General features: G+C 43.2%; 1 protein-coding gene across 3 annotated transcripts in view; it reads left to right on the top strand.

The window, feature by feature from the left end:
* Positions 1-15,447, top strand: part of Auts2 (AUTS2, activator of transcription and developmental regulator) — a 321,552-nt gene that overhangs the window by 108,278 nt on the left and 197,827 nt on the right. The gene's annotated exons all lie outside the window — the stretch shown is intronic.

Here is a 15,447-nt window from a genome sequence, read left to right as displayed (position 1 = left end):
TAATGGTGTTTGTAAATAGGATCTCAAGTCCGCATCTTGTACAGCAATTAACCACTAAGAAGAATATATGCAGTGTGTTATTTGTTGAAACTGTACTTCCAATTTGATTAGAAACTGTCTCATTGCTGTTTATCAATAAAATTTTGAAAAAAAAAGAACAGTAAAAAAAAAATAAAAAATAAAAGACCAGCAGAAATCAACAGTATAATAATCCAAGCTATCCTTCACATATATATAAATATATCTTTTTCCTTTCTTTCGTCCTTTTCCTCATCCCAGTTTTTCCTTCTCATTGAAGAGATTCTTACTCTTTCACAGTATTTATTGTAACTTTCAGATTTTATTTACTCTTTCAGGTTCTTACACTAGTGTGACAATATGATGTTCACACACGTGGGTCTCATTTACTTCATTTACCAGTATGTTCTCTAGTTGTTTCCATTTACCTATAAAAGTATTGCTTCTTTATAGCTGAGTAATACTCCATTGTGTAAAAATACTACATCTTTTTATCCACTCCACAGTTGATGTGCATTAGAGTGTTTGTTTGCAAGATCTAGCTATGACAAATTGCTCAGAAAATATCATACCACAGAAAAATACATGCACGCATGTTTCTAGACACTAATGATTATTAAAAGAAATTGTTTAAAATTGTATTGAGAGATCATGTGAAAAATACCTTTTGATTGTACCATCTCTGGGACACATGCTTTTTGAATATTGTAAATTTTTATTATAAAATCTAGCAAGTACAAAAAAACAGATATAACATATCCGTGCATTCACAGTTATAATAACTGCAACACCCATGTTGTCACCATCAAGCATAAGGATCTGAGTGCTCTCAGTGCCTTGGCAGCCTCCTGTCCCCACCTAGAGCAAGCTTTCTCTTCTAGATTGCAGCCACAGTGCCTTCATCAACAGCTCCCACCACCACCAAGTCCCCACATGTGCTGTCATCCAGGGAAGACTCATGCATGCCAGCAAACCAGATGTCCTCAAAGAGTGCTGTTTGCCACTGGATAGTTAGACTTCTCGGAGTGCTGTCTTGCCTCTATCACTTTCTTTTACCAGAACAGGTCCTGCGATAAGATTCTTAGCAACCAGGATATGGCAGGGACTACAGAGGCTGAGCAGCTGTCCCAGAGCCAGGGCTGTGTGGTTCATAAAAGCAGCCTGCCCACCACCAGAGGTCTGACACCAGATTCCCTTGTGGCAGCCCAAATAGAGGCTCATCAGCTGTCACAGCGGACAGTTGGTCTCCCGTGATGGGAGCGCCAGGCCAGGGAGACAAGTTGGAGCTCTGAGCCCATGTTCACGGGCTTGGCTCTGTTCCAGCACTGTACAGCTTTTTCACTGAGTTCAGAGAATACTTGTTGGTTTCTTATACTGCACCAGCTAGAGCCTGTGAATATAGAATAACTCACCTAATGGAGAGAAATCCGTGAACAGACAAGCAGAGTCACTGTGACAGATCCTCGAGTATCTGGGAAGAACAGTAGAAACAGATGAAGGGTGACAGTTTTAAAATGTATTGTTAAAACAGCAACCGTCCATGTTCCCTAAGTCACAAACTGCTCCAGACCACAACCCCATTGCAGAAGGCTTCCTGTGGATTTGTCGCAACAGCATGGCCTTTCTTAAGAATTTAAGAAGTGTAACATCTAAAAAGGACCCCGTGAACAAGTTGGCGAAACAAGCAGAAAACTTAAGTTCCAAGTGTTGTTTCCAGTGGTAAGTCATGATGGTGGAGTCAAACCCCGGGCCTTGCGCATGCTAGGCAAGGGCTCTAGCATTAAACTGCGCCCCCAACTCAGGAGGTCATTTTTAATTGCAAAGTCTAAGCCTTGGGTATGCTCAGTTCACCGTTGAGTACCCAGGGGAGGAGACAGTGTCAGGGCTTTGCCTCGGAGCTGTGCTCCACAGAGGGTCTCCTTAGAACTTGGCACGGTGTTGAGTCGCCAGTGTGGCTTCAGGCCCAGCACTCGCTCTGCGGCTTTAACTGTGGTTGGGGAAGTCTCTAACCCCCTCTCCCTAGCTCTCCTTGTCTAGGAAAAATAGTAGTGACGTTTGCCTATCTCAGAATTGTGATGGAGTCAGGCATGTGAAAACAGTTTGTACCATTAAGGCCAGGGTTGTAATTGCCAGCTGGTAGAGGCTCTGATAAAACCCTTTGAGCTTTAATTACTGGACTGCTCTAAGAAAATTCCTTTTGCTTATCTTTTTCAGCCTCCCCTTGAGGCACTTCTTAGAACTATCCCTCAAGCTAAACCTCGGTATCTCTGAGGCCCTTTCACCATGGGTCATTACTGCCAGAGTTTCTGTGTGTCAACATTACCTGCGTGCTGGTGACCACTCAACTCTCTTTCTGGTCTTTAATTTCTCTTTAGCTGTGAACCCAAATTTTCAGCTTCTTAGCAGATACTTCATGCAGTCATCTCAAGCTGATTTCTAGTGCCCTTAACTCCTTAGCATTCTCCACACACCGTGCTACTTTGTAACTGGCTGTCATCTTACTGCTGTTAGTGAGCTCCTGCCCATTCTTCAAAACCCACCTTCCATTCCAGGCCTTCTCCCTGTGACGCCCTCCTCTGTGCTCCCAGAGGGTTTTGCACACATACCTAACATGGTGCTTCTCTCACCAGCATTGTGGTTGCTGCCATGGGTTTTGTGATATTCAGGCCTCTGCCTTACTTGTATCAGTCCTTCCCGCTGAACAGAGAGCAAGGCGTGTGTAACTCTGTTAGCGTGGACGCCTAAGTCTCATTCTCGTCGTGCCTGTGCAGCAGAGGGGAGCTTCATCTTTAGTGTCACATCTGGCTTCCCACAGGAAGGCCCAACCTGCCCGAAGCAGTTTTGTTCTTCTCCCCACTGGCTTGGGCCTGCAGGCACCTGGAAGCTGAACACCCCTGGCATCTCCAGAGGAGACCACAAGTACCTCTGGCCACAGCCAGCCGTTGGTCATGGGCTGATTGGCACGCCCAGTCTACAGCCCTGGCCCAGCGAGGTGAGCAGCCTCCATTCCCACCCGCTCCTCCCCAGCTCAGCCAAGTCGTGTTGATATTCTGGCGGCGTAGCCAGGCTTGTTATTGAGCACATGCTTTGCAGATTAGCCTGTTTGTATAGCCAATCGAACATGTGCTCCATTAAAAATTAAAGCATCCTGTTTTAAGGATGGAGCAGGAGACATCAGCTGCCACTGTGTAGCAGACATGCAAAGCCCCAGAGCCCATTACCATAGGTTACAGCAAATGTTAATCAGTGCCAGCGCAGTTAAATAATGCAGTTTGTGCAGATGGCAGCTACTACATCTCCTCACAGATGTGTCCTCGAGTCCCGGAGGTTGCTGTATCACAGGAGTTGTCGGGAGCAGTCAGATCTGATGCTGATTGTTAATATCACCTTTTGTGTTTGTGCGCATCCGCCAGCCAGCTGAGAGGCCACCACCAAGAAGAGTGCAGGCCATCTACTCGCAGCCCTTGCAGGCGCCACAGTGCAGAGGGCATAAGGCTGAGGACAGTAGGGCTGTGTCCCGGAGCAGCCGGTAGCACGCAGGGCAAAGCGCTGCAGCAGGCTGTGCCACGTGACCCACCCGGCTGCCTCTGAGAGAGGCCTGCACACGCTGACATGGGGTGCCGTGCCCATTTTCTCCCCACAACCCTTTCTTCAATTCTAGGGATTGACCAGAGGCCCGTGAGCAAGCTCTCACTCTGAACCCCAGCCGCCAGCCCCGCCTTCTCTCTTAGCTGCACTCTGGTTGCCAGTGGGCAAGTATTCCAGAAGTACTCTTCTTCCCTGGCTTCAGGAAGCAGGGCACCTGGCAGTGTCAGAAGTCAGAGCTCTGTGGCGCCCCCTGTGCAGCCGCTGCTTCTAAGCACTGATGTACTGTTCCCACGGCCCAGATCTGGCTTCTCTGGTCTAGAGGTCCCTGCCTTCCAGCACTCTGTAGGAAAATAAAGGCAAATAAATCCCATTTGCGCTGCTAGTGGTCATCATGGTATAAAAAGACCAGTCTGTTGGGACTGCACCAGCTCTTCACTCCCTTGAATGAAGTGCTTGACTAGCAGTTGGGGGTGCCTTCAGTGGCAGTCACGTGCAATATGACATCACACCTCAGTCACCATCAGTGACAAATGCAGGGGCTGATCCTCGTCAGAGTATCCTTCAGCTTATCAAGAGATGCTGAAAATAATCTCAGTGTCATCATTTGTAGGAAAACTGTGACTATCATTAGGTATTTTGTTTTATAAAGCCATAAGCTTCAACTTCCTGAGAAACACACTACTATAGAACAACCGACTCCTGAATATTATTGGGGTGTGAGGTGGAAGTGTAGTTATGGGCAAACAATAGAAAAGTTTGTGTATTTTATTTCCCTTCTAGATTGCCAAACTAAAATATGCTGTATTCTTCATTTCTTGCTATAGAACATGACATGTTGTGAGCATCATATGTTGCTATACACAAGTGCACTTGTAGGAAGAGGGACAGGGACAGGGTCTCTGCTCTTCTTTCACTTGCTTTCCTCCTTCCTAAATATAGATGTATTGTTCTCCCTTCATAATACAACTTGCTGCTTTAAAAACCATGACATCACCTCTACCCCTTCTTATCTGTTTTCCCCTCATTTGTTGAAGATTTTAGTGCTTGATTGCTTCCTCCTCGTCACTAAGACTCCGCACAGACATGGGCAGCACATCAGCCCAAGGCTCACTCATTCCTGGCTCCCCACGCTCTTTCCTCAGTCTCTGCTGCCTCCCTTCCTGCTGTCCACCTGACACCTGCACACCACCAGGAAGGATTTCAGTTACAAAACTGTGGTTCAAAAAGTAATGGAGACATACAGAACAAGAAACTGAGGACCCCAGGATGCTCAAAACCCCCCGTGAGCTTCCCATCACACTCAAACAAAGGCTTCACCCACGGTCTGCTCACCTCTGACTGCTCTGACCATATGTCTCTCCAGGCTGTCCCATTCACACTGACCTTTGAACTACCCTCCCTGAGCTGACCTCATGTATGCCTCAGAGATCTCTTCCCTCGTCTGAATGTTCTGTCCCTTCATAGATCACTAGGCTTGTTCTCTCTTTTCACCCCATATCATCTCCTTAAAGAAGCATCCCCTGACTACTGTTTTAGCACCGGGACCTCTCATAGCCAGGTCTGCTTATCCTGCTTTCTTTCCCAGCTCTTAACCAACATGTATGCACACATACAGCCACATATTTATATGCACATATTGTTGCCTGCCTCCATTGAAATGTTAATGCTGTCAGGACAGGGGTGGCATCTGTCCTATTCATCACTGTATCCCATGTGCCTCTGCTGTGCCTCAGTTGAATGAATCAGTGGGGGAGTAAATGTTTGGGCTGGAGACGAGTTTTGGAACTGGAGTTTTAAGAGTACACAAGGTCAAACTTAAAGCTTTCTAGAAAAATTCCTACCAAAAGTTTTAAAAATTATTAACACTTTGTAAATGAAAAACATTTCAGGTCCTGGAAGATGCATGGAGGTGCTAATATGGGAAGGCAGAATTTATATTCCTAGTATTTTGTGGAATCCAGGATGGATACATTACTGTGTGAGACATGGAGCATTAACCTGGAAGCTGTACTCATGCCTAACTTGTTTTTCCCCAAAATTTTTATTTAACTTCTAATTTTGTGCTGTAATTGAAGACTAAATGTTTAATAATCCCACACAGTGAAGATATAGGTGATGTTTTAGTAGATTTGATTGTATATTTGCAAACAGCAGAAGCAAGTAAAAGCAAAAGGCCATCGTAGAGCCATTATTTTTACTTTTTAGTATTTAAAGCATAATACTGGTCCCCTTTCCTTTATTTAGACAACAGGACTCCAGAAAGTATTAGGAGTTGGTGACTGAGAGCAAAAGTGAAATGTAATTCTTTTTCACTTCTCTGGTTTAGGAGAAAAATTCCAGACCAGGGCAGGACTTCATTACCATCTAATAATATAACCTTCCTCCTAGTGGATGAGCTCATAGATTTCCTCTTCACATTCTCCAGTTAGCTTCTTTCTAGTTCACAAATAAGAATTTCGTCCCTGTCTCCATCCATCACCAAGGCAGGTGTTCTAGATGTTTGGTACGCTCCACGTTAGGGCACGTTGGGCTGCAAGCAATAGAGCACCTGCCCAAAGTAGCCATACAACAAGGGATACTAAGTTAATTACCTCACATAAGGGGATATCCAGAGGAAGCTAGATGGATGTCTGACTATTCTGAAATTTTATTTTGCACATTTAATTTTATTTTGCCACCACCACAAGTGCTATGTTCCCATGTCATGTGCCCAAAGGAGAAAAGGATAGACCTATATTTTTAAATTGTACATTTCCTTTTATTTTTAGAAAGAAAAATCCTTTCCAGAGATCCCAAAGTAGACTTTTCCTTACCTCTTAATGACCAGAACTAGGTCACATGGCTACCACACACCAGTCATTGGTGCACAGATTAGTTTAGACCACCTGGTCATCTTCTAGGCACTTGGCACTTGTAACTGAACAGAGTTGTAGTTTTCTTTTTGTTTTGTTTTGTTTTGTTTTGTTTTGTTTTGTTTTGTTTTGTTTTGTTTTCAGCACCAGGGTTTGAACTCAGGACCTTGCACTTGGAGTAAGTGCCAGTGTTTGCCTGAAAAATGAATGAATGAGTGAATGAACAATGAAGGGAATAAGGGAATGATGACAGAGATGTTTTTGAGACATGTAATATGAGCTGTTGAAATGACTATAAACATTTAGCAGAAGATTTGAGGACTACAATGACTTTCTGAAATGCAGTACTCAAAAACCTTTCTTGTGAAAGAAAAATTAGACTTATCTTGTGGGATCTGTAAGGAGAGAGCTAGGAAAAATAAGTTGAGAGTAACAGGAGACAGAAAGCTGTTTCTTACATTGAAGTAAAATATAAAAAATACAGCTAAGTCAAGAGACAATGACTGCCTAAGAAAGAATAAGTTTGCCATTAACAACCAAATAAAGCCTTGCCACTTGGTAGGGTCGGGGAATTTTTACCATTGAAGCCTAGACGTCAGTGGTAAATGATTATGTCCCTAGAAGAGAGAACATCCTCGAAGATGTGAAGAAAGTAACCTCTTACCACTAAATATTGGAGGAACAAGGCCATTTTGGAAGTACCAAGAAATTTTATAATGCTATAAGCTGTCTTACAGTTTTGCCTGTACTTAAATCCCAACTATGTGTACTGTTTCTCTTTAGAGCTCAGTCTTTTGATAGAAGAAAAAAAAAAATGGAAGAAAAATGTGTTAATAGACCTCCCCGGTTTTGTCTATTTTAACAAGATATCACTTTAGGACATTTTTCTATCGGTATGATGTTAAAGCTTGCCCTGTGCAATCCTGACATATTTGGGGAGAAAATGAAGAGAAGTGCTCAGCATCGAGAGGATGGGGAATGGGACTGAATCTACTACGTATTTTTTTTTTCAAATGCTCTATCTGACTACCACCTACAGAATGGAAAATTGGAGAATAGAGATGGAATTTGAGAAAGAAAATAGAGATGGAATATGGGACATCATTCACTCTATAATTATAATGAGGAAGCGTACTGCATGTGTGTGCTCCTTCAGTAAAACAGGTGTTCCGCCCTTACAATGGTAGTCATAGACTTATTCAGATCAGTGCTCTTCACCTATTTCATATCACTGCTGCATTTTTTCTATATTTAACAACCATGTGATACAGAAAGCTTGCTCACCCTTGAAAAAAATCAAAATGCATATGGATTTTCTGAAACAAGCTCCCTTTCTGGAAGTGTTTTGTGGTTAGTTTCAAGATATAATATCCTTAGGAAGGTTTAAGTTGGCCTTTTATTTTAATATAAAGTAAAAGGTAAAATTACAATGTAAAGAGTGAGTTTGCTTCCATTAGTCTAATGTCTTTGTGGCTTCGTTTGAGGTCACTGTTAGATTATTTTTCTTGCATTATTTCATCAGCTGTCAGTTCTATTAAAGTCATGTAATTCATTCACTGCTGTGATTTTTAAAACACATCACTGTAAGCAGCACAGAAGATAGTTTGGGGAAGTTTATTTAGATGATTGCAGGGTGTCAAACTGTCTCAGTCATCTCAGTGCCTCGCGACTGACAGGTCACTATGCATTGCACATGATCTCAGATGCCCAAGTAATTATTCACCGCTGTTTTTATACCCAGCATATAAAGCTGTGTCTGTAAGTTCTGTATCATCTTTTCAAAGCCTATGGGGTATGCAGTTGTGTTTACCACTTGGATTACAGGATACATGCTCTATCTCTTACTTAACACTAACGGTAACCCTGTTAAGGTGGTTTTAGTTTAAGCTTACTCTATTAATGTATTCACTATTCGGCTTTGATTAAAATAAAGCAGTGTATTTACATTTGCATATATAGTGGATATCATTCAGGAAATCATTTGGAAAACATTCGTTAAATACCATCTTGTTAGCTCCTGGTGGTTATAAAGAAATTAGAAACACTCTGCTCTTGAATAAATGATTGAGAGTCACAGAAGCATCCTAAAAAGTCATTCTTTAGTTCTTAAATTTTATTTTGTTTTAGCCTAAGGTTAATTTTCAAGTATTAAAAAATTAGAGCCTTGTATAGTAATAGCTATACTTTTATCACCTTGTAATTTAAAAAATTAAAATTGCATATGTGGAAATATACATGGATAAAATGATGTAGTGTTTGGGTTTTTTAAATAATCTTTATAGGTGAGAGTATTAGAAATGGGGAGGGTAGAAATTAAGCAGAATTGGCCATGAGTTCATCATCGCTGAAGCTGGATAATAATAGATGAGACTTTGTTTTCAGTTCTATTTTTATGAGATTGTCCATAAAAAAAAATAAGGAAATAAAGATTATTGTGAATTCAACTCTGGTTTTAAAAGAACATGTATCTTAATAATCACAGAAGCACCTATGTATTTGAAAAAATATTCATAATTAAATGAGAACAGTGAGTGACAGACTGAGAAGGCAGCTTTGTGTTCAAGGACTCTGGACCCCAGTGTGGCAGCTGTTGGAATGCAGTCGACAAGCAGGTGTAAGGAGCGGGAGGCAGCTGCTCGCCGTCACTAAGTACACTCCGTGGATGTGAACCTGACTGGACAAGCACGTGTGTAGTTGGTTTAACTTAGCAGCTAGAACACTGGACACAGTGTAAGGCTGAGGCAGGTTGCAATGTCTAGAATAGGAAGCTGATAATCTGCTCCATTCAAAACTGGAAAGCCTCCAAAGAAATGCACTTTTACTCTAATTCAGACTCTGCCAAATTTGCCGTTGGCCAATTGTCACCAGAGCCAAATTACCAACTTCCTTTTCCAGTCTTAGTCATGTTGACCTCTTCCTTCTGTATCATATTAGAGCAGAATGGAAAACATCCACACTGGTTTTTTATTTCTCTGAAGATTCATGAAGAAAATTATGCTTACTCTGTTTGGCCCTAACCAGTTTTCACTGGAACCTTATTTCCTTGAAATTCGTGACCTGTAACAGCATGTAGGTAAAATATTTAATTTATAATTAAACTAATATATATCATATATGTGTAATCTTAGACTGCAGGGGAATTACATATCTGGAATGGATCAGTCTTGGGAAAATGTTTATTAAAACTATTAAATATTGGTACATTATATGAAAATAACATTGGAATATTTAAATTATGGTGTAGCTCTATTGTTCACTTAAAGGCTTAACTGTTTACCACTGTTTAAGTATCTCAGTCTGATCATTTAGGCTAAGTTAGCATGTCCAAAATATGAAAAAACAGATAAATGATCAGGGAAGTTAAGGAATAGTCCCCTTGTGAAGCCAGAAAGATAATCTTGAGGAGAAAATAAAATGCATGAAACTTATTTAACAAGAAAGATTTGAGTCAAGTAATCTACATAATATATCCACTGGCATTAAGGCTGTCATCTTGGTATTGCATTTCTGGTACGAATTCCGCAATAGCTGTCTTTCACTGTCGGTTCTAATAAAGAGTGTTGGTCAGCTTAAATTCCCTGGGAGCTCAGAGTTATGTTTTGTGAACTGCATGTGCCTGAGGCCTCTCATGCATGATTTAAACTGCTTTGTAAATGTCAATAGGTGGAAAAGCATTGGATCCCTTGTAGATTTCTCCAAATCCTCAAAGATGTGTATGCCATGTATAAACCATGCTGCACTCTCAAGGCCATTGCCGTTTTTTATACTTACTTAACTGGGGGTTTAAGGTATCGCCAGGAGCAAAATATCAGTGTGTGCACGTCTCCATCCGGCTGGCCAATGAAACCCTTTATTAAGAAAACCTTTGCACTGGAGTAGTGTCTCCAGTGGCCACAAACGGGCACACCTCATGAATGTTGAATGCTCTTCAAACTCTATTTCTTCATTCTTGACTCTTTGCAAAACACACATTTGACTCGATTGGGTTCACTGATTTTTATCGTAGTGTGTACCTTCCATGGTCAGCTATACAGGACTGTAAAAAATATTTCCACTGGGAGTCCCCAGACCTGGGGTCCTAGCCTAGATTTGCCACACTCTGGCTCTTTGTCCTTGGGCAAGCCACTTAACCTTTCCAGGCTCTGCTTTCTGATCCATTAAGTAAAGGAGGTTGTGGTAAGTGATCTCCAGTTACCCCTTCACAGCTCCAATATCATGGATTCCAAGAGATAGTGACAGAAAGTCAGTGTGACATTTTTAAAGCCATGGGAACACATGTGACTTTAATAAGACTTATTCTCCTGTCTGGGCAGCGTACAGTGCCAGCAGGAACCCCAAAACGGCCAGCAGCACATGGTGTAGGGAGGCCACATTGTCAGCCTGAAGGCTTATCAACTCATCTTGGTTCAAAGCCCTTGCTGTGACTGCTTCCCACTGGCCTGAGAACAGCACTGTGGATGCTCCTCAGTGTTCACACCCCTTAGTGTATTGCAGCCCCTGGCTGTATTCCTTGGGTGAAGGTATTTTCTAATGTCTGAAGAGGCCACTGCAAATGATTGCCTTCCTGGATAGAGTCCCTGAGACTGGGTTTCTCAGAGGCTGTTTCTTTTCATTTCTGAACACTCCCCACCCCCCTACCTCCCCACCCCCGTTTAGCACTGTGCCTGGGGGTAGAGGTGCTTAGGAAGTGTATGCTGCTTAAATCCTACAGAATGAAGTTATTCAGGTCAGAGTGCCATCAGAACAAGTGGTCTTTTCATTCTTCCTGTATATTTTTTGACTCCTGCATAGTTCTGAGTGAGGCACTTTGATCTTTTCTTTGCACATGTTCCTTCTCTAATATAGTATCCTCTTGGGGGGACTACTTGTGGAGGTAAGGAAGAATATGAATATGTGTGGTTGGTCTGGAGCCAGCCTGCCTGAATTTGAGTACTGGCTTTTCCTCTTACAGTGTGACCTTTGTGTGTCTTGGATTTAATCTCTAAAATTGGGATACTAAAGAGTGCTGTGTCCTGTGGTGGTGAGGACTGCAGGGCTTATATACATTCTTAGAGGAGTTCCTGGCATAGGGAAATATTAGCTATTTTTAATATGTTTTCCCTGATGCTTTTATCATTTTTGAAAATTAGTATTGTGTTGAACTTTTCACAAAAGAGCTGGGGGACTTGCATTGATCTTGGAAGTCACTTTCCCGACTCCAACCTTCTTTACCCTCGTGAGGAGCTGGTGCAGAGTGAGCAGTCTAAGCACACCTGTCTGTCCTGCAGGGCCTCAGCCACCATGCTGGGGTCCCAGGTCTCGCTCAACCAGACTGGGACTCTGATCGCTGAATTACACACTGTTCCTAACTCACTACTTCACATCCACTTGCTTCACAGCCAGGCCAAAGCTGAGTGGAGCTCTGTAACCTGGAGATGCCTTTGAATACCAGCATTCCGTTTGTCTGTTTGTAGAGCATCAAGTAAGCATATTCTTTTTCACCTCCTGACATGACCTCAGGGTTATTTTTTGTGGTTGTTGACAATTTTTTAGACATCCCAGTTTTATCAGCAGAAACCTTGAAGAGTGACAAATGGTTCTTGGGAGAGGTGGTACATCCTATAAAGTGTCAGCTGGCTCGTTTATAACTGGGTGATGTCCAGTGTGCTATCAGCATGGTCTATAGATAACTCACCCTCATGAGTCTCTGCTCTCCCCAAGTACTTTGTGCAGCTGTTCTGGTTGAAGACCCAGTTGACATCTATAATAGATATCAAATGGAGAGCCTCTTATTTTATCACTCTCTGTGTTTCAACACTAGCAGTCCCCATGGACTATCAGAAACAGGCAGCCAGCACATTATGGTAAAGGTGACTTGCTGAGTCCCCGTGCCCTGAGGACATTATTAAGTGCTAGGGAACCTTGTTAGCTCATAAAGTTGGTTCAAACCAATTATTCCTCTGCTACCATTACCAATGCCAAGAATGTAACTCTTAAATTCTTGCCCATAAAGCCGATCTTTCCATTACATTATATCATAGAGCAAGACTTCTAATCTGGCCACAGTCGTGTCCCACTGGCTGCAAAGACTAAACATTGCACTTGCTGCTCAATATTGGTTACCCTTCAGTGCTTCATGGAAGCAGCCAGACTGCTATTTATAGATTTATTTTCTGTCTCCCTAGTTCAGCACAGTCAGTTTTGACACACTGTCCCAGTAATCTGATCAGCCATGCTGCTTTTAAATGAAGGTCTAGGCCTTGGCCTCTGCAGAGAGGGTGACAGCTGTCAGATACAGATAGTAGGCTACAGATCCTGGCTGCTAAAACCCTCTCATTCATTCCTGTTACAGATCATTGACCACAGCTTGAAGCCGTGCTTTACAGTCCGCCGATTAGTTGGCAAGAGATCTACATACTGTATTAGCAAGGTCAACCACTGAGATAAAGGCAAAATCTTAAGGCCTTGCGCTATTTTTAAGCCAGTAGCCATTTGTGAAAGCTGGTTATTTTGGTCCAGGTCTCTCTTCCTTTCTTTTCTCTTTCAAAACAAAACTAACTTGTTGAAACTTTTTGTCAGTGTTGGTAACATTGGTTTAAATAAGAAATGGTTCCATTCTGAGGAAGGTGAGGGCTCTCTTAAAACCTCAGCAGCAGGGCCAGGGAGATGGCTCAGTGGAATAAGCGCTTCCCTGGCAAGCGCAAGGGCCTGAGTTCAATCCCTGGTTCTGGAAAAAAACCTCAGCAGCACCATGGAGCAGGCTCATTCCTTGCTGAAATCAGAAGGTCTCATCTCAGACATCAGAGGTCTCATCTCAGGCATCAACAGATGAAAGTTCATCCTGTCTAAATATTCCAACCATGAAAGTGGATTGAGCAGGTCTGGCCTTGGAGAGCTGAAATTCATGCAAGTTAAGATCATTACTTGCTCTTAACTGAAGTGGAAGGTCTTCATCCTCAGCCAGCTCCTGTGATTGGGCCTGCTTTGCAGATGTCCCCTTCTCCAGGGTCCGCTTTGCCCAGCTCTCATATGTGGTAGTTCTGAGCCAGACACTGTTTGACATGCCACACTGGAGAGTGGAGTACTCATAAGGAGGACTTGCACTCTGGGAAACTTCATGATAAAAGTAAACATCCCTGCTGTTCCAGAGCGCACACACATGACCAAAGCTTCAGTGTTGCCTTCACTTCTACCACCTGACCACCCTTTTCTCCAGCTTACCTTGCCTGCACTTCTTCTGTCCCACTGAGCATTCCTTTAACTTCAAAACAACTTCCTTTCCCTTCTTGCATCTCTGTGTTCAAGGCTATGTGGAGCCAGCTGGAGTTCCTTTGTCAAGGCTATTTGATTAGATCCATCTTACATCTCCTTCCCTTTCTATGAATGTCTATGCCTTCCTATCTCTTGTCTGATCTCAACTCTCAGTTCCCTACCTGTCTACTTCTCTGTGACCTGTGAGCAAGGGCAGTTTCCTTAGGATTCAAGCACGCTCAAGGCTCTAGACAATACTGTCTACTCTGTGCTTTCGTTGGCTTCCTTGTGTGCTATGCCTTGTCTGCCTCCCTGAAGCCCAGGGCACACATGTCTGTACCTTCAAGCTTCCTGGCTGCTTCATATTTGCCTAGTCTGTAGGTCCTTTAAGATGATGAGTATTAGTATGCATAGAATACAGGCTCAATAAATATTTTTAGAATGAATGCATGAATAAAATGTTTGGCATTGTTATCTACCTTGACCCAAACCCGTTGAGCTAGAAGGTCAGTCACACATTAGAGGAAAGAAGTTAAGTGTGACCGCAAGTAATCTTGAAACTGAAGACTCTGGGAAGCATAACTTTACAGATTGCTCTCCTGAGACTTGATCTTCTCAGCTGTAAAGTAAGGTAAGTGAATGTTTGCTTCAGAGGTTCATGAGAGGATTACAGGTGAAGATAAAGATAAAGTGCCTAGCACAAGGCCAGGTGGACAAAAGAGTAGCTATGGGTAGATACCTTGCCAGGACGTGCTCTAAAACTCCTAGCTTCAGTGTCCTGTAGGTAGGACTGTTTTCATGGAAGAGAGAAGGCTGGAAATTAAATAGTGGGCCAGCAAGATAGCTCAGAAGACTAAGTGCCTGCTTAGGTAATAGGCAAGCATAGAGGTCAGGGCTCGATCCCTGGTACCACATGCCTCGCCAGCCCCACCCCTGGGCATGCTGAGCCTGTGACCAAGTACAGGCATGGTGGTGCATGCATATAATCCCAGCGCTGGGGAAGATGAAAACAGGAGGATCAGTATGAGTCCAGGCTGCAGAGTGAGACCTTGTACCAAAGACATAAAATGAAAACAAGAACAAAAAACCATGATCTCCTCACGTTTTATCCTAGTAAATAAGAGAAGGTGTAAACAGACTCTGGCCCACAAGAGGTGACTCACTCTCACATTCTCAGATTCCCGCTCAGGGAATCAGTGTGGAAACTGGACTTCCACTTCTCAGCTTCAACCTGGAGCTGGGAAACATTAGCTGGCGCAGAAGAGCCTCAGGGAAATCTCAGGCCAGCTGCCGTGTGGTGTGTGAGGCAGGAGGTGTCAGCCCCAGAGGCTCCACAGGCCTCTGCTCCAGACTCAGCACAGCACCGTCTTGCCTTGGGGTGATGGGAGCAGCAGCCCTGAGAACCCCCTTTCTCCCTCCCTCCCTCCCTCCCTCCCTCCCTCCCTACATCCACCAGGAGGTGGGATTTGGAAGGAACCTGACCCTGTTAAGACTGAGGGGATGATCTGGGCCTGGTGCAGAGCAGCTTTGGGGTATTAATGACTGTGTGTTCCACAGGGGAAACTTGTCCATTTCTCTTATTTGCAATAAAATGTACAAGATGAACATCTGCAGGCAGCTTATATATTGTCATATTCAGAAGTAATTCAGTCATATGATGGGGGGATTTATGAATTTTCTGCCTTTATGAGTTCAGAGTCCTATGAAATCACTGGGCTGGAGGGGAGAGATGGTGCTCAGGGGTCCCTGTGATGCAAGC

The sequence above is a fragment of the Octodon degus genome, unplaced genomic scaffold (assembly GCF_000260255.1).
Source record: "Octodon degus isolate 3935 unplaced genomic scaffold, OctDeg1.0 scaffold00035, whole genome shotgun sequence".
NCBI classification, from domain to species: Eukaryota; Metazoa; Chordata; class Mammalia; order Rodentia; family Octodontidae; genus Octodon; species Octodon degus.
The sequence above is the reverse complement of the archived record's forward strand: the minus strand, read 5'-3'. Positions and strand labels throughout refer to the sequence as shown.